Below are 7562 nucleotides of genomic sequence, written 5' to 3'. Positions count from 1 at the left end.
TTATTTATATGCCATTAAAGGTATTCGATTCGATTCGATAATGATATATCAATGTAGTGATTTCAAAGTGCAGTGCTGTAGCATGGTCTGTCCTGAAAAGATATCCTCATGCAGACACAATACCTCGTTCACAAGGATTTGTCTAAATCAACCTTCAGTTGAATACATGTGTTTTGCAATAGCAACTATCCCTCCATGGAATTGCTAACTACTTTGTATATCCTACAAAAACATACATGAAGCTGCTCTATACTGTGACCACTGGGAGCAGCAGTGGCGTAGGAAGTTAAGAGCTCGTGTATCTAATCTGGAGGAACCGGGTTTGATTCCCAGCTCTGCCGCCTGAGTTGTGGAGGCTTATCTGGGGAATTCAGATTAGCCTTTACACTCCCACACATGCCAGCTGGTTGACCTTGGGCTAGTCATAGCTTCTCGGAGCTCTCTCAGCCCCACCTACCTCACAGGGTGTTTGTTGTGAGGGGGGAAGGGCAAGGAGATTGTAAGCCCCTTTTGAGTCTCCTGCAGGAGAGAAAGGGGGGATATAAATCCAAACTCCTCCTCCTCCTCCTCTTCTCCTCCTCCTCCTCTTCTTCTTCTTCTCCTCCTCCTCCTCCTCTTCTCCTCCTCCTCCTCCTCTTCTCCTCCTCCTCCTCCTCTTCTTCTCCTCCTCCTCTCCTCCTCCTCCTCCTCCTCCTCCTCCTCTCCTCCTCCTCCTCCTCCTCTTCTTCTTCTCCTCCTCCTCCTCCTCCTCTTCTTCTTTCTGAAGGTCAGTATTGTCTACTTTGACTGGCAGCAGCTCTCCAGAGTCTCAGGAAAGTTCTTTGTATCACCTACATCCGAATGCTTTTATTAAACAGAGATGCCAGAATTCGAACCTGCAATTTCGGCAATGCAAAGCAGATTCTCTATGCCTGAGCAATCACCCTTTCCTAAAATCATGGGTCTTAAAATATGGAGGACTGACATAGCAGTGACGAAAATGAAATTTCTTACTCAGACCATTAATCAAAGCAAAATAATCATTCTAGTGCAGTTGAAGTTTTCTTTATATTTTTTTGCAAAGCTTAGGCCATCCTCCGGGGCAAGCATGGAACTGTTTTTATTGTCCTCAGCCCTTTGTTACAAAATCGATAAGTATAATTAACTTTTTTCCTAGACTTTACTACTATGATTTGCATTTCTTTTCATTTCATTAGGTTGAGGTGGTGGTGCACAAAGCATACGGGCAGGAAGTCAACATCAACGAGGTCTGCCGTCTTCCAAAAGTCATCTCACTGTGATTTCTAGGCAACAAAATGACAGGAATTAGGACAAACATTTCCACAGATCTACAGGTGAAAACATTCAACAGTCAATGAGTGTTGGGCAGAGGAATCTGGGAGGTGGGGTGAATCCCCCTCTGAATGCCGCATGGCATCCCACAATGACTGGCTGCAGTGCCTGGCCTTGTGCTGGCATTTCCACACTGCCTCTAGCTATACCAGGGTTCCCGGGGCATTCTGGGTGGGTGGGCAGGATGAACTTCAGTTGGCACCCAGACCACCCTTAGGCCCTGTACACAGGTAGGGCTACTGGCAGAGATATTGTAGATATAACCTTTTTATTGCATTTTTTGCACATGCTTTTTGATATTTCCTGCGAATATTGATTGCTTCATGGTGGTATATAAAACCTGCAGAATAGGTTACACCCCAGTGTCAGCAAAAGAATTTGACTTAATAGAAGCACTTCAAGTTCAGACACAAACTGAAAAGACATCTAAAATATTCTGTTCTACTTCCACCAGAGAAGTTCATGCAGAAAAAGTGTACTTCATAAACTGTGGGGCACATGCTACAAATTAAATCTGACAAAATCTCTACAAACAGGAAAACCTAGAGCCCACATCTGTTTCAGTTCAGGGGATCTATGGATATCAAATGACAATTACTATGACTTTTATTTATTTATTATTCAAATTTAATATCCCATCCCATCCCTGAAGGGCTCTTTTAGAACCTAAGGGTGTGTGCTCAAAATTTGTTTGAGCAACTAAACAGTGCTTCAAATTGGTTTGGAGCAGAAAATACCCAGAACAAAGCCAACAGTCCTAAAATTTTGGGATTGATGAAATTAATTGCTCAAAATCTCAGAACTGTTTAGGGTTCTTTCTGCCTCCATTATTTTAAGACCAGGTGTCCAAAGACTAGGTAAACACCTCTTGATTTCAAACACAGTCACTGTGTAGCAACCCTGAACTTCCTTTGTGGTCTCATCCAAATATTGTGGTCTAATCTAAATATTGAACTAGCCTGGACCAGCCAAGTCAGGCCTCAAATATCTTAGAGTGCCACAAATGGATAGGATGGTGTTATTTTTCACATCAGCCCTATGAGGCAAGCATGCCAGGCAAAGGGAAAGAGACCACCCTAAGTTAAAATCACTGACCATGTCTGGGCACAAGGAGTAATCATGAACCAGTTCTGTTCACCTCAAATTCAATACACTAATCACAAGACCACTGTGCCTCTTCCTTTCTCAACAAGCCTAAGGTTTAAAAAAATGGTCACATACAAAAATAGTTCACAATACTTACTGGTTGAAATACAGAGATGAGCTAAAAGGAAAAGGAGAAGTCATTCATAGTCTATAGCTATTAAAAACAGTTTCCTTAGTTCTTATTATCTTTAAATGTAAACAAAGAATGGAAGGAAGATTCTGGCCACTACACACTTTAGTCTGTGCTATGAAATACAATATTGGAATATGAACGGCAAGTGAATTCTTTCAAGAAACAGTAAGGAGCTCCATTTAAGATTCCTACCATTTCAAATCTTTTCTAAACAGCTTCCTCTTAGAACATCAAAATTCCCTTTTTCATTGTTCAAAAGAGAATCAACGGCAATTAACAGAATGTTGTTCTATCCAATCTTTCTGTATTAGATTAAATGGCAAAAGGGACCCATTCCTCCTTCATGGAAACCAGTCAAATCTTTTCTGTGAGGCTCATTCCGCACACGCAAAATAATGCACTTTCAAGCTGCTTTCACAACTGTTTTTGCCATTCCGCACAGCTTCAAAGAGCCCTGAAAGCAGCTTGAAAGTGCATTATTCTGCGTGTGCGGAATGAGCCAGAGTAAATCTATCAAAATTAATTATTGTAGCACATTAATCAGCTATTCCTTTATGGAATGCATGTCGTTTTCTAGCAACACATTAGGAGAACCCAACAAAAGATTCCAAACCAATAGGTGTTTCAGTACAAATAAATAAATTACAAACTCAAGGCAAAGCATTCACAGAAAGATTATCAGTCTGGGAACTTTCTTCTAAGTGACTCACACTATTTTGTATGCATCTTTCTCCTCCTCTAAGGATCTCCTAATGGAGCGCACAACTTACACCCTGCTGGGCTGCATGTACATGATTGCCAATACATTCCATGCATCCTGCTAATACATTCTAAGGACTCCCCTGTAGCCCAAGCTAAACAGGGTTTGACATCCCCCCAATTCTAACACACACCTATCTACTACACTCCTGTATGATCTCCAAGCCTGCCTTAGCAATAGTAGCATGTCAGCCAGCTTCCCCATTACCAGTGACTTTTTCAAACGGGCTTTGCAGGGTTGGCAGGGGGGAGGGGAATACACAAGATGTTTTTTTATCTTGTTTGTTTTATTTATTTTTCAGAGGCATGTCACAGTGACATCTGTTTCTCACATAGATGCGTGTGAAATTTTTAAAGCTTTAAAAGGGGCTTGGACAGATTTATGGAGGAGAAGTCGATCTATGGCTACCAATCTTGATCCTCCTTGATCAGAGATGGCAAATGCCTTAGCAGACCAGGTGCTTGGGAGCAGCAGCAGCAGAAGGCCATTGCTTTCACATCCTGCATGTGAGCTCCCATAGGCATCTGGTGGGCTACTGTGAGCAGCAGAGTGCTGGACTAGATGGACTCTGGTCTGATCCAGCAGGCTCTTCCTTATGTCCTTATGTTCTTACCAGACCACAACCACTCGGCTCAAAAAACCCACAACAGCCAGAATTGAAATGCATTTTCTTAAAAAATTAAATGCACAGTTCTCATCTCAATTGCACACAAAAATATTTCTCATTACTAACCTGAATTCAAGCTGAAAAGCAAGGTCTTTGAATGAATTTTAGCAGGCAAACCTTTATTCAATTACTGAGGGGTCTGAGCTTCTTTTGAAAATGATACTAAATTTTGCAAGCAAAGCTAGGTCCCATTGTGAAGGACATTTTGATCATTCAGCCAATGAACACGGGATTTGCAATACTCACGTAAGTCAAGGCCTTTTTTATTTTCTACATTTAAAGGGAAAAAAACATCATGATCATTTGTTCCTGTTGAACACGGATTTCTTCACCATGTTAAGTAGAAATTCTAAACACAGTGGCTTTTACAGTAACAATAACATTAATAGAATCTTGAAAAAAAGCTGTAGGTTTTAAACCAACATATTCCAAATACCGTATATACTTGCGTATAAGCCGAGTTTTTCAGCCCTGTTTTAAGGCTGAAAAATGCCCCCTCGGTTTATACATGCGTCACCACTTATCAGGAATCACAAGCTGCTTGTTGCTGCCCTCCCTGAAGGGCAAAGGGGAAACCCCCGCAGCTGACAGGCTCTTCAGGCCTCTGCCGAGGCTGGGGGAATGGCCCGGGACAACATTCCATGTGGCTGCACAAGTCGCTTGTTGCTGCCCTCCTCGGAGGGTGAAGGGGGAACAGAGGCACCATTTCCCAGCAAGTCGGGAGGCAGAGGGAGCTCCTTATTTGGGCAGTGACATTGGGGGGGGGGAACTGCCCAAATAAGGAGCTCCCTCTGCCTGGGGTTTGAGGAAGCCCAGCCAGCCTAGAGGCAGAGGGAGCTCCTTATTTGGGCAGTGACATGGGGGGGGGGTGTCACTGCCTAAATAAGGAGCTCCCTCTGCCTGGGGTTTGAGGAAGCCCAGCCAGCCTAGAGGCAGAGGGAGCTCCTTATTTGGGCAGTGACTCCCCCTGATGTCACTGCCCAAATAAGGAGCTCTCTTTGCCTCACCGCTGGGGTTTGAGGAAGGGAGTTACTGCCCAAATAAGGAGCTCCCTCTGCCTCCAGGCTGGCTGGGCTTCCTCAAACCACAGCCAGGGAGGCAGAGGGAGTGAAAGGAAGGAGGGGGGAACCTTCCTTTCGTTTGGGTGACTTTCCCTGAAGAGGGGAGGGAGGGAGGGAGCTGCTGCATTTCCCACCCTCAGTTTATACACGAGTCAATAAGTTTTCCCAGGTTTGGGTGGTAAAATTAGGTGCCTCAGCTTATACACAGGTTGGCTTATACACGAGTATACACGGCATACAACATAATTCATTTCCAGGAGCAGAATGTACAGGCATGACATTCAATTTTTTTTGGTAACAAAACATTTGTCCTTGCTGCTCAGTAACAAGAACTTTCTAAGAGCACAATCCTGATTTCCCGCAGCAGTCAGAGGCATGGTGAAGGCAGCACCACACTACCTCCAACAGGCTTTCCAGAGATGCAGGGAGGGAGAAAAAAAGCAAAACCCCTCCCTTCTGCCACCAAAAGGGTGGTGTAAGTCCAGGGCTGGGAGCAGTGGGGGAACTGGCCGCAAACCTAAATCCCTCCTATGACCACAGTAGTTAAATCACTATCAACACAGATATGAGGCCCCATGACTGAAATTCCCCAGTTTGGCTTCACAAGGCCTATGAAAACAATCGGGTTGAGCACCTCTTCCAGACACAAACAAAGCCTGCTACACATGTACAGGCTTACCACTTGCCGCTTAAAGTGAGCCGCCGCCACCTTCTGCCCCCGCCAATACCCCCAATCCATTGCTTGGTCTCAGTGAAATGGCAGGATGGAAATGGGGAACAGAATAGTACACTGCCACTCTATTGGAAGTAATGCGGGCATAGTAAGTTGACACTTCAGGAATTTTCCCATCCTACAAGGTTTTTGACAGAGATTTGGGTAAATCCTACAGCTTTGCTGCAAAGCAGCGACATTATAGTCCAGGTTTTTAGCAGCAATATATGGCACTCTTTGGACGTCTTTAATTTCCTCCTCCAGTGTTCCCACTGTAACTTGGAGCTGGGCTGGCAACCCTATCAAGTGTCCTGTGAATAATCCTTCAGTTAACACACAAACAATTCAAAGTACTCACCTCAAAAAATGCAGTTGTTTCTGGACCCTAAATATAAAAGCAAACTGTTATCTTTTACGCATGTTGATACCTAACTTCCAGAAAAACTTTTGAGGGGGGGTATTCACAGTGATAAGCAGGAGTGGCTGTTCTGTGTTCAGCCAAGGGTAAGTAAACTCAGGTAGATGACAGGAGAGCTGTTTGAGATCTCAGAATTCCAGAGCACCGGGGTGTTCTAGAAAACTTTCAGAATGGGAGCCCACTAGGCAGTGGTGGGATTCAGCAGGTTCGCACCGCTTCGGCAGAACCAGTTGTTAAAATTGTGCTTGTAAACAACCAGTTGTTAAATCATTTGAATCCCACCTCTGCCACTAGGGCACATTTGTGTGTTATCATTCTGAAATTTTCCTACTAATATTTACCTAGCTCAATCCATGTTTTTATAGAGTAGAGGTAAGGGGAGTAATCACAGTCATGGATCGATTTCTCATGAGATGCAGGGAAAAGATTAGAAAAAGTGTTGGAAAAATAATGCCAAATGATTTGTGGACAGTAGAAAAAAAAGCAGAGCACATGCAGTTACATGAGATGTGTTCAAGAAATACAGCATTCAAGTGCATAATTTATACAACCATTAGTACATGAATCACTTTCTGATTGGCCTGAAAACCTTTAATGTAATTTTCCTAGGCTATTGATTAGGTGTGTGCTTCTGGCTGATAGGGTAGATTCTGCCACATTCCTGAGTTTCTACGCATGCTCTCTATTCTGCATATAATGCTATTTTTTTCAAGCTCTAACTTATTCTGTTCTCTTGACGGCCTCCTGCTACTCATGACTACAAGCTTCCTGTTTGTCAAGAAGCTGACATTGTAGTCTTGCTGTCTGCCATTTGTGGCTTCTTCTTCTTAGTCCCTTGCTTTATACAACAGCCAATAGCCATGAGAGCAAATTGGGACTTCCAAGTTCAGACCGTAGATAATACAAAGGGCTGCCACCTTCACGACCCATTGTGAATTTCTGAGTCACATCTAAGTGGCCACTTTTGAACACAGGAGATCCTGTCTATTTTTTTTTTAAGTTCCTCTGTACAAAGATGTAACCCTGGCTGATTCCGCATGGGCCAAAAACAGCAGTGTGAAAATGGTGTGAAAATGGTGTAAAAGGGTTTAAAACGGTATAAAAGGGTTTATACTGTTTTCACACCAGTTTCACACCACTGTTTTTGGCCCATGCGGAATCAGCCCCTTAAACTACAAAGATGTACCCCTTAAACACCACCCTGAGCCCTTTGGGAGAGGGTGGTATAAAAGCGTAATAAATAAATAAAACTAGAGGCCCATTCATATCAGTACACTAATTGTTTAGCAAAGGTTACTGAAAACCAAATCCTCTATCTTCCCTCCTATTCAGA

At 43.4% G+C, this 7562-nt stretch overlaps 1 long non-coding RNA gene across 1 annotated transcript; it reads right to left on the bottom strand.

Annotated features, from left to right (window-relative positions):
- Positions 1–1031: 1031 nt before the first annotated feature.
- On the bottom strand, positions 1032–6284 carry LOC125435032. Its single transcript, XR_007244848.1, has 4 exons — positions 6170–6284; positions 4285–4308; positions 2576–2596; positions 1032–1283 (listed from the first exon to the last, which is right to left on the bottom strand). It is a non-coding gene; the product is annotated as an uncharacterized LOC125435032 (long non-coding RNA).
- Between the last annotated feature and the right edge of the window lie 1278 nt (positions 6285–7562).

The sequence above is a fragment of the Sphaerodactylus townsendi genome, linkage group LG06, assembly GCF_021028975.2.
Source record: "Sphaerodactylus townsendi isolate TG3544 linkage group LG06, MPM_Stown_v2.3, whole genome shotgun sequence".
Classification (NCBI taxonomy): domain Eukaryota; kingdom Metazoa; phylum Chordata; class Lepidosauria; order Squamata; family Sphaerodactylidae; genus Sphaerodactylus; species Sphaerodactylus townsendi.
Note: the sequence above shows the minus strand (reverse complement) of the source record. Positions and strands in the feature narration are given on the sequence as shown.